Raw genomic sequence first — 19,457 nt, 5'->3', positions numbered from 1 at the left:
TTGGGATATAAATATAACATGATTTGGTAAGGCTCCCCAGCCATAATATTTTCTAATGCACTTTTCTACAGGTAGTCACACATTTTCTTTTTTATACCATAAGGTTAGTGGATGGGACACACGGTGCTGCAGTCCAACAGTGACATTTAACTTGAAGACCTTGTGTACAATTTGTGCACAACACAAGGGGCTTAGAAGTAAGGTTAAATATGCCAAAATAAAATCAATCAATTTCATCATATTGAAAATAGGAGCACAGGCTCATCTTAACTGTGAGGCATGTTTAACGTATAGAGTAGTACACCCAACAGTAACCGATATGGTAAGACTTTGGGTATATGTAAAGCAAAAGATGTAAAACTCCTGAAGATAAATCACAGGTTCTTTTTTTACACTGAACTGTTTATTTCCATAAAGTCCACTACATTTGTTGTTCTTTTTAATTTTGACAGACATTAGGTTTATTTGCCAGCTTTTTTGAACAAATATACACAGCAATTCAGTGCATTCTAGATTAATAGCATTTTCAATTAGTAATAACATGAAATTGTAGTTGATGTAGAATCCTAATGATAACATTGCACAATCTGGTATTCATTTTAATTTCTATGTTCATCAAATCAAAAATGTTGTACAACACAATTATTATTGTTTATGATTACAAGTTCTTTGTTTCAATTGTTTATAAATATTCTATTTTGAAATGAAGCATAATCACAATAGGCATCACAGACAATATCTTCATAGTATTTTTATCTCATTACTAAAACAAACTCAACTTTTTAAGCTTTTATTTATAATTGAACCTCAGTAAACAGTTATACATATTGTATTTTAGTAAATAAATATTTAAAAAAAAAAAATTTATGAAAGTTACATGTAATACTTTACTCCATTTGACAAAAACATACAATTAAAATGTTCAATTTAATAAACAAGACAATCATTCAAAAAATGTATTTCAGTGCGCCCATTTTCAATTTTTTCAATGTCTCAACATCATCTACTTCATCCTCATTGGAGTCTAGGAAGTCCCCTCTCATCAGTACAAGTTCTGCTTCATATCTATTTAAATCTTCATGTTTTTGTAGAATTTTGATTGTCATCTGCAAAGAGAAAAAATTGACTTTTAAAGCAACATACTTTTAGCTTTAAAGCTTACATGGAAAGTAATCGTACCATATAAACATTCAATACAATAATTACATTCCTATTTTATTTTATTTTTTAGTACTATACATTTTTAAGATGTATTAATTAGCAGGTGTTAAGTGTGTACACTTATTTTCTCTTTTCAAAACTTTGATGCAAAATAAATGTTGTAAATTAGCTTTTTCTAATAAGATAAGCTTCTTAATTTTTATTCTTTTCTTGCAAACATTTTTATTTCATGTTATACGAAAAGACACATTTAAATGTACAACTATTTCATATTTTAAATATTGCTTATCTTTTGTTGTCTTTCATCATTTCTATATTTAGTATTACCCTTCCTACCTTTAGTTTTGAACATGTTACAAGTTGTCTGATTACACCCAATTTAAACATACAAGGATATCCGTTTGCCTATTGTGTTTGTGAATGGAAAATGCCTGGTTATTTTAATTTTCAATGTTTTACCATCTTTGGCTAAATAGTCGAACCCTACATACTTTCAGGTTAATGTGCATACACTGTTAAATAGCACATTTTAATTTATATTATTTTATGCAATGATATATGTTTTAGATGAAATGTTATTTAGGTGACATGTAATGAATTATTGGCAGTTTTCATAATAATCACAAATTCTAAGGTATGTCTTGTAAAGAGAAGGGTTTACTAATTTGTGTCCATTTATGTTTTTGGAAACTTTCCCAATATCCTCATAAGTGTATAACCACATTTTCATGCACCACGTGCCCAAATATTCATTTTGGCCACTTGATCACAGAAGATGGCTAAACACCAACTCATAGTTTCATCCCTTTCAATAACAATGCATTATATTTCTTTTTTAATATGAACATCTTATAACGGTTAAACACACTCAAATTAAATAATGTTTTGGCATAAAAGTAAACTACATTTTTAATTCAAAAACATTTTTCAAGTATAACCCCTATTTGCCCGCTTGTGATTCTCATAATGCGAACTAATCTCATTAAAACTTTCTGCTTGGCCTGACCAGGTTTAGTTTTTCACATGCCAGATTTTTATTCAATAATGCTCAAGATGACTACTTTATTCAAGGAAGCCCACTGTTTTGTCAGGTACACAACTTTTCAATGGATGTCCATCATAATGATAAGATCCTTCACAACATGTCAGTCATAGACATTATTATTCCAAGAATAGTCATAAATATTATAGAAATGGCCACAGATATAGCATGATTACTAACAATGTGGCATTTAAAGCTTCCATTTTCCAATAATTACTTTTGGGAAGCCTTTATTTAAGCTGTATTAAACTTTATTATGCCATTGTAAACATAATACCAACAAAAATGTCATTAATCACAAAAGGTCATGAAAGTCCGTTTTTTCTGCACTGTGAGAAGTTTTCACACTTTTTAAAGTCAAAGGAGTGGCTTGGCATTTGCTGTATAGCTAATGCAAATTAGTATCCCTGGGTTTTAGGGTGGGAACAGGTAAGTTAACCTTATAAAAATTGGTTTAAATAAATATTTGCAAAGTATTACATATCAATGTAACCTCTTTGCATCAATTTAGTACTAATTACCTGTCAATACAAATGAAAGTATATAATCTTTACTTTGACATTTTTCAGAAAGATGCTTGTGCCTTTTTAGTAGAGAAAAACTTTTTTGTACAAAATATATACAATAAAGAATGCCTTGGACTATAGACACAACTACTTTTTTGAACATACCAGTTTTCGGAAACTTAAGTATTTGTAGGTTATTGTGCTCAACCTGCAGGTGCAATGGTCTTACATACCTCGTTGGTTGTGAAAAGCTAATGATCTCCTTCCCTTACGCGCAAACTTAATTTGAGGAACATCCAGTAACAGGGCATCAGCAGATATTAAAGATCGGTTTGGATTTTATCTTAGTTAATGCTAGACAGTGTAAACTGTGGACTATGTCTGGGTGACCGTGTTGTGTCAATTTACAGCAAGTGGAATCTTAACTGCCCTTTTCTGAACATGTTGCAAACAGGGCCAAACATTTAAGAAAGAAGCCAAAAATATAGTGCATTGCATTACTTTACCCGAGAAAGAATGGTAGCACTATGTTTCATACCCAGGTTTGCAACCCAAAAAGAAAAAACAGGACACTAAATTTAAATGTACTTGCTTTTAGAAAGTCAACTAAAATTTAATGAAGAAAGACAGTGCTATATCAGATTAAGTGCCAGTGTACAAGCCCATTTCAAATTAGAAGCACATCAATTACTATTTTCAGTTATTGACAAAGGTTCTAAGTCAGAAGATGTGTTTTATCCCTCTTAAATTTCAAGGCATTTTTTCACAGCCCCATGCTCAATGACAGCATACATGCATAAAAAGTAATCTCAGATGTAGATTCACCTCTCAGATGTCTTGTCACCTCTCCTGTGGGCTGCTTAATGTCCGGTCCCTTTGTAAGCACCACACGGAGATCGCCTTCCTCATCGAGTCCGCGGGGCTCGATGTTCTGGTTCTAACGGAAACCTGGACGCGGGAGGACTGTGAGGTTGAACTGGGTTTTTGGCCTACCCTCCAGGGTTTAAAATCAACCATACCCCTCGTGTGAAGAACTGGGGTGGTGGGATTGGATTAATTTATAGAGACACGCTAGCTCTCTCCCAGCTTAAGATTAGAGAGGTGTCGGGCTTTGAATTGATGGGGTTTTCTCTTAAAAATCACGAGAAGACTTTTTGCTCGGGCGTTTTGTGCTACCGTCCGCCTGGCAATGTACCTTCCCTCCCTGACTTCATTGACCTGATTTACGACCTCTCTAACACCCACTCTAAGCTAGTGGTCTTAGGGGATTTTAACCTGTGGTCGGGTGGCCCGCTGGACAGTGCGCTTTCCACTCTGTGCCAAGCCTGCAATGACATCCAGCTGCAACAGCTGGTCCGGTCAGCCACACATCGGAAGGGCCACGTTCTGGACCTAGTTTTCGCAGACACCCAACTTGTGTCTGTGGATGACATCTTGTGTCAATACTGGACGGATCACTCGCTGGTTGGTTTCTCCCTCTATTTGGGGGATCACTCCTCGGTGGAGGCTGGATCTAGACAGGCTAAGTTGGGCAGACCTTTGTCTCGACTCCTAAAAGCCTCGCCTCTGCCCAGACTACTACCGGGCAACTTCAGTTTGAGTGACTCGGTGGAAGAGAGCTATACCACCTTGTGTCAGTCCATCTCGAACTCTTTGGGCAAGGTAGCGCCACTCCGTAGGTCAAGGGGCAGGCTGAATCGGGCGAGCCCCTGGTATACGGACGCCCTGCGGCAGTTAAACCTTAGCTGCAAATGCGCCGAAAGGGCGTGGAGGAAGCAGTATTCTGACTCGGCGAAGGCTATCTTTAGGCAGTCCCTGCAGGAATATAAGACACAGATTAAGGTGGCTAAGGCGTCCTATCTGGAAGCCACCTTGAATCAGGCTTCCAACAAGTCGCAGGCACTGTTTAAAATCGTTAGGGACCTGACTCATCCTTCATGCGCGGTCAATAATGTTCCTGCGTCGCAGGTCTTGTGCGACTCCCTGGCCTGTGCCTTCGAGGAGAAGATCGTTAAGATCTTGGAAGGTTTACAGAGCCCAGTACCTTCCTCCCCCAGTTCGGGAGCTCCAGATGGCTCGCCCAGTCGACCCCAGCTGTGTGGTCCTGCTCTCAGTTTGGGAGCTCCGGACTTGCCTCCCAGTCGACCCCAGCCGGGTAGCCCTGCCCTCAGTTTGGGAGCCCTGGACGTACCGCCCAGTCGACCCCGGCTGAGTGGCCCTGCCCTCAGTTTGGGAGTTCCGGATGTGTCGTCCAGTCGACCCCAGCTGAGGGGTCTTGCTCTCAGCTTGGGAGCTCCGGACGTTGTGTCCAGTCGACCCCAGCTGAGCTGCTTTCCCATCCCCTCCTTTGAGGAGTTCTGTAGTCTGGCACAGGCGGTGTCATCTGGCTCCCCGCTTGATCCACTCCCTCCTAAATTTTGGAAGGTGTTTCAGGACGAACTTTTCCAGCCCTTGTACTCCATCTGTCTCCAGTCGTTTGATACTGCAACGGTCCCGGAGTGCTGGAAACTGGCAGTGGTATCACCTCTCCTTAAGAAATCCACCTTGGACCCCGCCTGCTTGTCTAATTACCGACCCATTTCCTTGCTTCCCTTCCCCATTAAGATCATGGAGAAGTTAGTGACCCGCTCCTTGTCTGGCTTCCTGGAAGAAAACATCTGGTTTGATGAGGCACAGTTTGGCTTTCGCCCAGCACATGGGACGGAATCCGCGCTGGTGACCGTGCTTGACAACTTGCGGTCGCGGGTCGACAGTGGTCGGGCAGCCTTTTTGGTGCTGCTCGACATGTCGTCCGCGTTCGACACGGTCAGCCATCCTACCCTCATCAGGAGGCTGGAGGAGTGTAGGGTCACGGCAAGTGCAAGGGACTGGTTGGTCTCTTACTTGGACAACCGGCAGCAGGTGGTGGCGTTACCACCTTTCAGCTTGGAGGTGCGGAGAGTGGGGCAGGGGGTGCCACAGGGCTCGGCCATCAGCCCTATACTCTTTAACCCTTACCTCCGCCCTCTGGTCCAACTAATTAAATCATTTGGTATCTCTGCATTTAATTATGCGATTGATATCCAGTTGGTCTTTTCGCTGGAAGGGAAGAACGCGGTCCCACTGGAGACTTTCCATCGATGCATGTCAGCCACAGCTGACTGGCGCAGTTCTAACTCGTTGCAGTTTAACAGTACCAAGACTGAGGTACTGTACTGCTCCTCGGACCGGGTTCCTCGTGTTCTCCCGGCGAACTTCTGGCCCCCGTTGTTCCCCGAGACTGTGTCAGCCGCCGATTCGGCTCGCAACCTGGGGGTTATATTCGGCCCCAATTTGCAGCTGGACATGCACGTGAACAAGACCACGTCCACGTGCATGATGCTGCTTTGCATGTTGCGTAAAGTTCTGCCCCTTCTTCCCGAGCAGGCTAGGCCTTCCGCCACAATGCTAAAATTGAAGGGTGTGCCCGCCACTGTGGCGGGCACAATTGAAGGGTGTGCCCGCCACTGCGGCGGGCACATCCTAATTCCCCCAACTGGACCCCCGCCCTTATGGCGGGCGGTCCCGTTCTCCATTATATCATCTTCAGTCATTCATATCTTCTCATTGTATTAATCTTACTTTCTTATGTAGATTTTATGACATTTCTGTCAGTAAATAAAAATATACACAATTTGAACAATGCTTATGAAGGTGCAATTCAATCCACATGTTAATGTGTTATTTAATTCACACGTCTGCATTTCATGAGGTGCTATAAAATCTAACGTTTCCCATCTTAAAATCAACTTCTTCACCTCAGATTTGTCATTTGTGTGGGCTAACAATGTAACTACTTTTTATTTGCATTTTAGATGCATTTAATGATATTTCCTATACTTAACAACAAGTAAGTTTTAAACACAGTTTTAAATTATTTGTTTCTTTTATTAAAAACACAATTTAGAAAAGCAGTGATCATTTCATTACCGAAAACTCTCACCTCTGGTAATAACACATCAATCATGAGTGATGTTTTTTGGCTAATTAGTGAAAAATGTAGAACTTTCTTAATTTGTTCCGTTAGACTTCTTGCCTGCAATACAAAATAGTTATAGTATTGGTATTAGCGACGTCGTTTCATATAATAATTCAATTACAAAGTGTGGTTGATAAAGATAAATATTTTACTCACATCATTTTCATTGAATATTGTCATCCTCCTATTTAATTCTTATTTTAATTTCGGCATAAATGTAGGGTTTGAGAAAAGGAACATTCGATTTGATTTATTTTTACCCTTTATAATATTGTTTGCATGTTCCTATTAACGATAAAACACAAATCAACAATTAGACAAATCAATGTTTCTCAAATTTGACCGTATTATCATTTGGCAAGTAGCTGAGAATGTCCAAAAGTTTTGTTGTCAGCTGTCTTTAACTAACCAACTATACATTATAAATACAGTCAGCTCTACTTCATTGTACTTATTGAAAAGACTTGTAAAGAATCAACTTTCTTTAATATGAGCACAAGCTCAAAAAATAAAGAACTAAGTTACTCTTGACTTTCACACACATGGAGTACGTTAGGAGTAAGACAACTTATACATGTAACTAAAGAGTAAACCAGGTATTTTGCAGAAACATTTTACATATAATCATATCAAAGGTTTTGTGTATCAGTCCTGATGAAAATGTATGCTTACTTTAACAGAGGGAGCTCCTCTACTAGGGAGGAGTAGTGTTGCCTTACTGCTTTCACACAGTTCTAGAAGCAGAAACATAAAATGGTAATAGCTTTGTTTTATTATCAATTTATATTTTTTTGCCTGCGGGTGGGTGGGCGGAGCGGGCTCTGCAAAAGGAAGGGGAGGAGAGGTGTGCCTGAGCACTACTTAATGTGCAAAGACTGTTTTTTCAGCCCCCTGGGGCTACCCAAACTAGTCATGCACACTCTGTCCTGCTCCATGCATGCTGCAAGGCAGCATGTAGAACATGGCCTCCCCATAAGCCGCTGGCTTGGCGGCATCTGCAACAATCAAAATGCTGCTTGGAGTACTATGATTGCTTTATTGAAGGGACTCTGACTGCCTGCTTTTGGTTCATGTTACTGCCAGGGTCAGGAGCAGAGAATATGCTGGACCCGGACGGTGGAAATGTAAGTTTAATTTTACCCCACCCACTCCTCAGCCAAGGAGGTCGCAACTATATTCCAATTGTCTCCTTTATATTTTCTGTTAAGTAGGAGTCACTTTTATGTTTAATATATACATATTAAATTTGTTGTAACTCAATCTAAGTTAGTAACTGCTTATATAAGCTGTGTTGAAGGAATATCAATGAAATTTCACCAGGCACCCAGATACTAATTACAATTTAAAAATGTTGCTATTTGTAGACATCCTGTATGGTATGTTACTATATTAATGATTACATAACGTAATAGAATCATTCAGTAATATCTCAAATTTCTCATACATTTACACTGTATGACAGTTGATGCACCCTACAATTTCATATGTCCAACTTGTGGAATAAAATTCAAAATCAGTGGACCTACAAATGTTACATTTTTAACACTATTATTTTTGATTAAAAATGCATATTTTATTCAAAATTTCATTAATGTTCCGTTTACCATATAGTAATATCATAAACTTGCAGTACAAATTCCCAAAATTAATGTAATATAAAAATTGTATTATAAACAAATAATCAAAGTCTTGTAGGAGAAATGTACACCAAAGATGTAAAGCTTTTAGCTAACCATCACCGATATGGATTAAGAATAGGCTCCTAATAATATTTTTTTGGGGTACACCAGCTTAGTTGAATTTATTTAATATCTTAAGTTACTTTTTTCCTAGCTACTGCTTTCCCCCCAGCTATTGCTTTCTAAAATTATGCATAAATTATCTTGTTGACCTCTTGTCCCAGTTTGAGTTTCTGAGTGAGTAACTTTCATTCTCATATCTTCTGACTAACCCTATTTCATGGGTCATACCTTCTTATTCTATCACTATACTGATGGCTTAACAAGTCTTATCAAAACTCTGCGGGTATTAACGACCAGTACTGAAATGTATTCATGATCATTCTCTTTTTTGTCTTACAAATGCTACCTACATAGTGCCCCAAATATGTTTAGGTCATTTATCCACCTCATTATCATATACTTATACATTGATCGGTTAGTATCTATCTTATTCCCTTATCTCTCATAATGATGATGGTGACTGCTCTGCTATCTGCTCTTTTAACAACTTCACCTAATGAGTATCATTTATACCCTGATTCAGCCATGGGCTCCACATTCCAAAACTGCCTATGCAATACTTACAAGGTAACATACTAGCTTGTGTCTGTTCTCAACATACCTGTCTCTCCCATCTTTGCTGAACGACTTTCAGCTTTATCTAGCCCTAGCCATATTATAACTTCTACCTTTGTTGTTTGCTCTTCCTTTCTAGGCTCACCCTAGTACCTGTCCTAGCTTCACCAACTATTTATTATGAGCTTTTAATTTCTGTTCCACTTGCTCCAAATATCTAATTCTAACATGTCTTGAATGGTTATACACATTTGCCACTGAAATAGTGGCTGCATTAATTACATTCAATTATATATAAGCTTAGAAAGACATTTTTGTAACACACTAGTTAAATTATGACTTGCTTGACAAAAGGTTACAATTGCATCTCCTTTGCTTTTAAGCTTGTCTTTGTGCAGAGGTAAACAAGGTGTCTTCACATAAACCACCCATAAACCTATCCTGATATATTAAGCAATAAATATTTATATAAGAAATCTGTTTAAATGTGGCACAAAAAGTCTATGTGTCTGTTATGGGTGGTTCACTTTATGTTAAGACTAACATCTCAATGTCAAGCCATCTGAGCTTAAGTACAGGTTAATTCAACAGTGTGTTATTGACTTACCTTGCTTATGAATGTGGTTACTCCATGTACATTTCACATACCATTCCCATGCCATAAACCAACTTGTAAACCAACTTCTAAAATACACCAAATTAACTACTCCTAGAGAGCCATGTTCAATTCTCACATCAGATTTGACCATTAATATATCTCTATAATAATATTTTAATCATAAATATATTGAAATAATTGTATGGAAATTTAAATGAAAAAACTGAAAAAAAAATTCTCACCTAATGTTGAAGAATTTTTTTTGTGTTTTAATAGTTAGTAAAGAGAATGTATAGAATTAACATAATTAATTTAATTTGACTTTAATAATATTTACTGTCACATTAATTTGTACATGAAATTAAATAATACCATATTTTATAATTATATACGAAAGAACAATTTTTACATGACGAACTTCAAAATAAATCTAAATTATTTACATTTGCAACTGTTTATTGTAGTTTATCCTAATGCAAGTTATTTTTAAAGGTAGTTTAATCTAAGTTCATTTCACCTTTCTTTTGTGTGAGAGGGAGTTGCATTATCCTTATCCTTGAACATGGGCGGTTCTAGGCTTATTTCATCTCTTATATTGACTGATTCTCTACTGTTTTGGAGTTTATTTTTGCCTTACTAACTACATAAATGATTATTTTAATAGAAATAGTCTTACTGTTTTGTGGGTTCCTAACCACATGACTCACATTCTTTAATCCCAGTAAATCAAGAATAATTCCCCAAACCCATTTACTTTAATCAAAAGTTTTCACTATTGTCCTGCCCCTACCCTCAAAATCCAACATATTTACTATAATTAACTTAAACCAATGTATGCAGATACTCCGCAGTTGGACAGAGACCTTCCCAGAGGAAAAAAAAGTTAGGTTACAGTCGACAATTATGTTTGTAAATAACATTTTATAGATTGTTATTAGTACGATAGTAATATTACTAAATATTGTTTTTAAATAGACGTGTAATTTGTGACCATGGGCTTGCATCAAACCTTTAAAACTCTGGGTCTTGTAGTACATTTTTTTATTACTTCATGAGTCAAAAACATGCTCTTTTATGATATTCACCAAAGTACTTCACATTTTTTCCTTATTTAGTTACTAATTTTTTCTTCAATTATCTCAGGCCTCGATTTATTTTAAAAATCAATTACATTGCTATATACTTACCCTTATCCACATGTTCCGCTAATAATTATCGCCAGGGTCTCATTCTGAAGCCTGACCATGAGTTTTAGTATATTAAATTGAGAGAACACAGTCAACTAATTTAAAAATGCATATGACCAAACTATGTCATTAAGTAAACATTATTTTTTTTAAAGTTGCTATATCACTAGAAGGTACATAAATACTTAATAAAGTAAGTAATAAAAACATTTTTTTCAGAGAAGATAGAAATGAATAAAGATAAGTTTTTTCAACCTTTTTACAAATTTTCAAACAACATGCCACCTTCCTTTCTGTCATGGCTCTTGAACATAATACATTTAGTTGCTGAAGGTATTTCCCTTCAGTACATTGGTGTTAATGAATACATGTTTTCAACGCACAAAATGTAAAAATCATAGAAATACTCATTATTTTATACGAGCCTTTATCTCATCATCAGTAAGTAAATTAATTAATTAATTAATTGTGGGTTTCTAAAGCGCTAGAATCAACTCCCGAAGGAGTATCTCTGCGCTGTAGACCGCTGGGGAACCCGTCCTGGCTTTCCCTGTGAGATGGTCCCTACTGGGTATCTCCAAGGTGAAACCAGGCATCCCCAGCGTATGTGGGGGGCCGTTGTGGAGATGAGGCAAGCTAATGCCCAGAGTTGCAGAGTGTGATCTCTGGTTAGAGTAGGCACTGAGGCGATGACCCTGGTCCACGACCCTGCCCCGTCAGGGATAGAACCCTGGTCTTGGGCCGTCTTCTGCTTCCGGGTCTGCTGCCTCTAACCAGTGAGCCACACCACTCCACGATGCTTCTGTCTTCCAAGGTTTTTTTAAGCCTACAAATTAATAATTTCATATTAATCGATTGTCTGACAATTTAACCTTTTATTTTGAAAAACATAACCATTGAATATAATTAATGTCTATGTATGAGTCTTTTTACAGTAATACTTATTCAGTATTATTTTTAAAACAATAATGCCTATCCCATAAAATCTTTTTTTAATATTTTCAATTATGACCATATTTTAAAAATTCAACATCATTACAATCAATGCCTTCAACAGATTCAGAATTTTTGAATTTCTTCTTGTGCATTTCTTAACCACAAATTCAATAATTATGTGACAAAATTTAAATATAATATTTTCTTGTTGGGAATTACATAGTGCTCTGTTTTTTATAAAAGGAAAATAAATCATCTCATAAAGACTTGTTTATTGTGAAGTCTTGACTAACGTTTCTAAAAGCTAAGAAGATTTCTAAGAATACACAATACAAATGATGTCACTTATAGATTCATGTGAGTAATTCTCGAATGCTGCTGAATGTCAAATAATTTATGTGCAAACATTTAAGTTTGTTTAAATGTAGCAATTGTCCTACCTAACAGGTTTTAACCTCAACTTCTTGCATGTTTTACTTTTAGCAGAACATCGTACCTCTAAACCTCAACTATTAATCATAATGTTTCTTCTTTAACCTCAACTGGTGACTTCGATTGTACTTCAAATGTGGGAATTTCAAGTATCACTACTTACTTTTCCGAAGTTTCCATTGCTCATATTTTCCTTCAATGTATTGTTCAATTATATAGGAAGATATATCTACACCTAATCATTTATTATGGATTTCACCATGCAAAAATGGTAATAGGAACAGTAAAGATATCACTTGAATCATTCCTTAAATATAAATGTGTAGGTATGCAGTACAAACTACCTTTTCTATAATCCAAGTTTACTGTGACTTATAGTTTTGCACCTTCAATTTCAATAAGCAGGTTAAATAAATACATATATTCAATATTAAACTGTATATTTACCTGTCCAATGCGATTGGAAATTTTTTGTGGCATCCACAATAAAATGGAGTGTCAACAAACTGTTCTGTAATTGGCACATCTGTACAGTCTGAATGTAACCACTGTTTGCACTTTTCGCACTCTATCCATTCTAGTTTTTTTTCTTTGGGATATAGTGACCTGTTGATGCAAATATATTTTGAGAACACATTTACAACAGTGACTATAACATTTTTAAAATACAATGTCCATCTTTTACATCACTTTTCCAGGCATTGAGGGGCATATTCACAAGCAATAGCGATAATTATCGCTATTGCTTGGTTAGAGACAAAAAATGTATCGCCGGGCGGCGGCGATTTTTATCGCAGATAAACCTTGGTATTACCAAGGTTTATCGCAAATGCGATAAAAAACGGCCGCAATGCATGAATATCGCTGAAAAGTCAGCGATATTCTTGCATTACCGAGCTAATGCTCTTAGCCATGTTATCAAACTCCCATTGGATAACATGGCTAAGAACTGCTCCTGGGCAGGTGTTCGCTTTTGGAGATATTCCTTGCTTTGCGCTAATATCTCAAAAAGTTGGTAATAGGAGATAGCGATGTTAGCGACTGTTTCCAGTCGCTAACATCTTGGCACGCCCACTTTGCATGTCATTAGTGATAAATATCACTGACATGCAAAGCGGGGTCCAAGATGGTCGCTATCTCCTATTAGCTGTCGCTAACTGGTGTTAGGGAGATAATTTTATCTCCGCTTTCTTAGCTTTTTAAAGCCAAAAAAGCGGAGATAAACCCCCTTGTGAATATGGCCCCTGGTACTTATTAACATTATCTCCAAATCTCAAAACTCAGAACAACATAAACACAATGGAAATAAAAATTCGAAGCGTGCTTTAATTTTTTTTCCAGCTTAGGACGGAAGCTACATATTTATAACATAATTCAAGATCACTATAGATTCTGTTGCATACATTCCCCTGTAAAAAACTATTATTATTTTAGTTGTAGGTTTTGATTTGTGTACACATCCAAGTACTAGTCACTGTCACAAACTAACATTTATATTATATATAGCTATATTATTAACAGACGTTACTTAACTTACTTTTTTTTTAAATCAGCACTCTCTTGGTATAGGCGGACCATCTCTTTTGCTGCAATGCATTCTGTGCCATCGATTCCTCGAACTAGGCTCTTTCCTGTCTCTCTGTTTTGGACAACACTTTGCTCTGCTCCTGCAGTCTCTTCTTTTTGCAATAACTGTTTGGTTTTCAGACCACTCTCTTTGGAAAGTGGGGCTACCTTCTCCTTCTTAATGCCCTATAAAAGATCAATATACTTTTAAATGTTTATGTTCGGTGCGGTTAGTGTATAGCTGTGAACGTGTAGGTTGGTTTTGGCGATGTTTGGGTCTTTGGTGAGGGAGAGGATCAGTTGTGTGTCGTCAGCGTAGAAGATGATGTTGAGGTTGTGTTGGCGTGCGATGGATGTGAGGGGGCTCATGTAGACGTTGAAGAGGGTGGGGCTGAGCGATGATCCTTGTGGTACGCCGCAGATGACTTCGGTGGCCTCTGACCTGAAAGGGGGGAGGCGGACTCTTTGGGTTCTTCCGGCGAGGAAAGAGATGATCCAATCCAATGCTTTTCCTTGTATCACAGCGTTACTGAGGCGTTGTACTAGGGTGCTATGACAGACCGTGTCAAACGCTGCGGAGAGGTCCAGGAGGATGAGGGCAGCTGTTTCCCCGTTGTCGAGTAGTGTTCTGATGTCCTCTGTGGCTGCGATGAGGGCGGTCTCGGTGCTGTGTTTGGCTCGGAAGCCAGACTGAGAGGGGTCGAGGGAGCCGTTGGACTCGAGGAAGGCGGCGAGCTGACTGTTGACGGTCTTCTCTATGACTTTGGCAGGGAAAGAGAGGAGCGAGATGGGGCGGTAGTTCTTAAGTTCAGTGGGGTCTGCTGTAGGTTTCTTTAGTAGGGCACTGAGTTCGGCATGTTTCCAGCTTTCCTGGAAGGTGGCGGTGTTGAGGGAGCAGTTGATGATATCCCCGAGATGGGGTGCTATGATGGAGTCAGCCTTGTTGAAGATGTGGTGGGGGCATGGGTCGGTTGGTGATCCGGAGTGTATGGAGTTCATCAAGCGGATGGTGTCTTCGGTGCTGATCGGGTTCCAGGTGCAAAGGGTGGTGGTGGGGGGCTTCAGTTCGGTAGTAAGGGGGGTGGACTGGTCGCCGAAGATGTTATGTATGTCAGCGATTTTGCTGTGGAAGAATGATGCTTGTGAGTCGCAGAGGTCTTGAGAGGGAGTGATGTCGTTGGAGACGGCGCTGGGATTGGTAAACTCTTTGACGATGCTGAAGAGTTCCTTGCTGTTGTGGGCGCTGTTGTCGATTCGATCCTTGAATGCTGATTTCTTGGAGGATCGGATCAGCTGGTGGTCTTTGCGGGTGGCGTCATTGAGGGCGGTCATGTTGTCTGTGGTTGGGTTTTTTCGCCACGTTTTCTCGAGGGTGCAGCAGTTCTTTTTGGAGTTCTTGAGGTTGTCATTGAACCAGGAGGCTTTTTTGCTACCTTTGTTGTTGTGATGGTTTTTCAGGGGTGCTAATTCGTCAGCGCAGTGGGTGATCCATTGTGCGAGATTGACGGCTGCTTGATTTGGGTCCGATGATTTGGCGGGAGGGTTTTGGTTTAGCGATGTGGTGAGTTGGTCGGTGGTAATTATGTTCCAGTTTCTGCGGGGGACTTGTTGTGGGTGGTGGTGGGTCGTGGTCTTTCTAAAGTTGAAGTGGACGCAGCTGTGGTCTGTCCAGTGGAGTCCTGTGGCGTGGTTGAAGGAAACGTGCTTGCTGCAGGAGACGATTGGGTCCAGCGTGTGTCCGGCGTGGTGGGTGGGGGTGTTTACCAGTTGTTTGAGTCTGAGATTAGCGAGGTTGTCCAGAAGGGTGGTGGTGTTGCTGTCGTTGTTCTTCTACAGGTGGAAGTTGAGGTCCCCTAGGAGAATGTAGTCCTCGGAGGGGAGGGCGTGTGGGCTGATAAAGTCGGTGATGTCTTCGCTGAATTGTGTGCGGGGTCCTGGTGGTCTGTAGATGAGGGTGCCTCTGTGTGGTCTTGGGGTCGGTGTGTATCTGGAAGTGAAGGTGTTCGGCAGCTGTGAGGGTGTCGTCGGAGCTGGTCGTGATGCGGATGGTGTTCTTGTGGACGATGGCGATGCCTCCTCCTGTTTGGTTGATGCGGTCCTTTCGGATGATCTTGTATCCGTCCGGGATGGCTACGGCGATGTCGGGCGCTGATGAGGCATTCATCCAGGTTTCTGTAAGAAAGGCGACGTCCGGTGATGTGGTGTTGAGTAGGTTCCATAGTTCAATGGCTTGTTTGGGGACCGAGCGCGTGTTGAGCAGGATCCACTTTAGGTGGTTGTTGTTTGGGCTCTGTTTGGCGGTAGTGGTTGCAGTGTGGGTCCTGATGCAGCAGAACTTGCAGGATTGGCAGGTGAAGGGTCCATGGATGCGTCCTGGGGCGGCTTGGTGGCAGTCGGGGAGTCGGCCGGTGTGAAGTGCAGAGAGGGTTGCGACATCGTACGTTAGGCGGGTGGAGTGGTTTTTGCGGGGGCCAGGGGGTTTTCCGCTAGGCGCGGTCAAGGCGCGGATGGACGTAGACGGGCTTACCTTTGGCGCGCCCGCTGCGCGTGAACGCTGCGCGTAAATGCATCTGTCATAAGTAGATAGTGGCGGGGGCGGAGCGAGGGAGGAGCAGCTGGGAGGCGGGAGCGGGGTGGCGAGTGGGGAGGGGATCATACAGCGATGCTGTATATAATAAGCCAGGTGCTAATTTCAAGCTACATGCAATGGCAGCGGGGCCAGAGCCTTCAACGACTCCAGGATACTGACACAGTCTAAAGAGATATTTTTTGTTCAGAAACCCAGGTCTTCCTCCAGGCGGATAGCAGCACTCTCCGACCCGCTTCATTACACCACTACCCAATGCCAGCCATGAAGCTGTGGGGGACCAGCCGACCTCCACCTCATCGTAATGGATTGCTTAGTCAGGAGTAGAGGCAAGTCTATAAAGCAAAGTTGTTCTTTCTGCGCCTTATGGAGCCGCATCAATCCCAAAAGGAATACTGCATGAGTACGCGGAATGGGGACACCAACCGTAGCTGATATCAGTGATAACAATTCTAACCAGTAAGACATAATCACGGTGCATTGACATAACATACATAGCAGGTTAGCATCTTATATTTTACATCTAGGACAGCAGTGCTGTGTGGCTGGGAAGATATGCTGCAGTCGGTGCAGGGTGAGATATGCCATCTGCAAAAACATGTATTGAATGAAGTCGAATTTGGCATTCCGTGGGATTCTCAAAGGGTATGCCAAGGACCTGCTCCAGTCCCCATACATCATGTCTGTACCCAAGTCTTCGTTGCATTTGTTGCTTAAAACATTCTGTGAAATTATAGTTTGGTTAGTAATGCCTCTGTAAAGCCAGTTGGTGAGGTGTCGGCCTTTCACTATCAGGTAGGTTATGAAAACCATTTCATGGTGGGGAGGTTTCTCCCTGTGGGGGGACCAATGTTTCTTTACATATTGCAGAAGTGTGGCATGTAGTAAATCTAATGCATCCGTGACTCCTTTGCTCCAGACAAAATTGTCGTGTTCCATAAATGTGCTGTTGTGAAATAGGTCTCCCACTCTAGATAAACCGCCTTCCGCCCAGTGGAGCAGTCTCAGTTTAGTGAGGAGGCCATTTGGGGTCAGGATCCCAAGTAGTGGTATGGTGTAAGAGTAAGGGAGGCAGCCACGTGTGTAGTGTGTGGATTATTTCTAATAAATGAGAGCTGTGCGTAAAAGCAGCGAGCATCGGTCGGAATCTTAGCCTCTGGTAGGATCAGAGTATGAACCCGTCCGCGATCCACATCGGCAGGTGAATAATTTAATGTAATGTAAGTTACGCCCTGACAGCCAATCTGAGAGCCACTGTAACCTAGTCCCCTTTATCAGTGTCCAGTTGCAGCTTATTCAGTCCTACTCTGCGGTGGCCACTTCCCCAAATCAAAACGGAAAGAGTGATGCTCATAGTTAAGCAGCAGGGTCGGGATCACAACCGGCAAATTGGTTAAGAAATACAGTAGCAAGGGGAGGGCTACCATTTTCGAAATTGCCACTCGGCCCATCTATGATAGCAGTAGGGAGGACCAGAAGGTTACATGTGAGTGTAGCGAGCGCATAGCCTTACCTAGGTTAACGTCAATGAGGTTTGGTGTTGAGCGATAAATCTGTATACCCAGATATTTTAAAGTATGTGCTGCGACTTTTAAAGAATGAGGGCCAAACTGAACCGTCTCTGGACAATCCCCTTGCCAGAAAAAAAGGCATAATACATACTGACATTAATTCTGATGCCCGAAAGCAACACAAAAGCATAAAAAATGCCTGTGGCCAGTGATAGAGAGGTGAGGTCTTAAGCATACAGAATGATGTCATCCGTGTATGCGGAGATAATGTGTGTTGTTTGGCCGATACGTATGGCCGGTTGTACAGCCGATAACCGTACCCTAAGGGCTAAGGCTCCAGGGCGAGCACAAACAACAGAGGAGACAGTGGGCAACCCTGCCGTGTGCCTTTTCAAACCGGGTACTCCTCCGAGATATGTCGCCCTGTACAGGCCCTTGCCGTGGCGTCCTTGTACAGGAGCCTGACCCACATTAAATAACCCGGCGGGATGCCAAATAGTTCAAGTGCTGGGAATATGTTGTCCAATATGAGCATATCGAATGCCTGTCTCAGATCCAAGGTGATACAACCTGCGTGGACTCTCTCCTTGGGGGTTGCAGTCATAACATGGTAAAACCTGCTGATGTTAAGTGAAGTGCACTGCACTGGTACAAACCCACATTGATCTGGTTGGATTAGGTTGTGTAAATATGGAAGTAGGCAGCCAGCCAGTACTTTACTGAATAGATTGTAGTCTGTAGTGATTAGAGATAGTTGGGGGGAACTCTGAAAGATACATTGCCTGGCGTGCTGGTTTGGAGAGAGACATTAAGAGTGCCTGTCTCATGGTGGGTGGCAATGACCCCGAGAACAGCGCAGCATTACACAGTTTCTCTAGTTGTGGCACCAGAGTATCCGCAAACGTGGCATTGAATTCGGACGGGACGTCGTTCAGACATGGGTCCTTGTTTTGAGTGAGGCTCCTGATGGCTGCCTTGATTTCGGACCTTGTGATAGTGCCAGATAGAGCGTCCTGCGCTGTTTTTTCAAATTGTGGGAACTGTGCGCCTGTTCAAAATGGCATCAAGGGGTCTTCCACCAATGGGGGCGGGGACCTGGTACAAGTCTTGGCAATATTCACAAAATGCTGCATTTATATCCCATTGTGTATTCACGGTATCCCCAGCGCTAGTGGTTATCTCATGGATCGGGGGATGTGGGGGGTAATCTCTGAGAATACGTGCTAATAGCGGGCCAGCCTTATCAGCATCAGGCGGAGGACTGGCTGGAAACCTTCACCAATGTGGGGCCTCGGGACATGGCCACAACAACAAGGCTACCGAAACTGAAAGGCCCTTTTCGCAACTGGCGGAGAGAGCAACGGTATACGAGAATAAGGACACCGCCTTTGCCACTTGTGGGTCCACGCTCGGAGCTGATCCTGAGCGGACAGCAAGACACCATGCAGGCAGTTGCAGAGATCAGGGGTTCCCCGATGAAGAGAATGCATCTAAATCCAGCCAATGAGACATGTCGAGTGATGACGAACAGATATATGGCCTACAGAATTCGCAGGATTCAGTAGGAAAAGTGGATGTCAACCAGCAGACGGTGTACTTGATTGCATAAACGCTGCAAGCTCCTGTATTTGTATGGA

The 19,457-nt window shown here is 41.1% G+C and overlaps 1 long non-coding RNA gene across 3 annotated transcripts in view; it reads right to left on the bottom strand.

Moving 5' to 3' along the window:
- Positions 1-427: 427 nt before the first annotated feature.
- LOC144772069 (uncharacterized) overlaps positions 428-19,457 on the bottom strand; it is a 34,678-nt gene continuing 15,648 nt past the window's right edge. Inside the window, exons 1-4 of one of the 3 annotated variants that reach the window (XR_013599630.1) lie at positions 12,604-12,730; positions 6,863-6,991; positions 6,671-6,763; positions 428-1,106 (exon numbers count right to left, since the gene is read on the bottom strand). This is a non-coding gene — a long non-coding RNA (uncharacterized LOC144772069). Of the gene's footprint in view, positions 1,107-6,670; positions 6,764-6,862; positions 7,560-12,603; positions 12,731-19,457 lie in introns of those variants that run through there. The other 2 variants (XR_013599631.1, XR_013599629.1) reach the window with 2 other exon arrangements.

Source organism: Lissotriton helveticus, chromosome 8 (assembly GCF_964261635.1).
Source record: "Lissotriton helveticus chromosome 8, aLisHel1.1, whole genome shotgun sequence".
NCBI lineage: Eukaryota > Metazoa > Chordata > Amphibia > Caudata > Salamandridae > Lissotriton > Lissotriton helveticus.
Note: the sequence above shows the minus strand (reverse complement) of the source record. Positions and strands in the feature narration are given on the sequence as shown.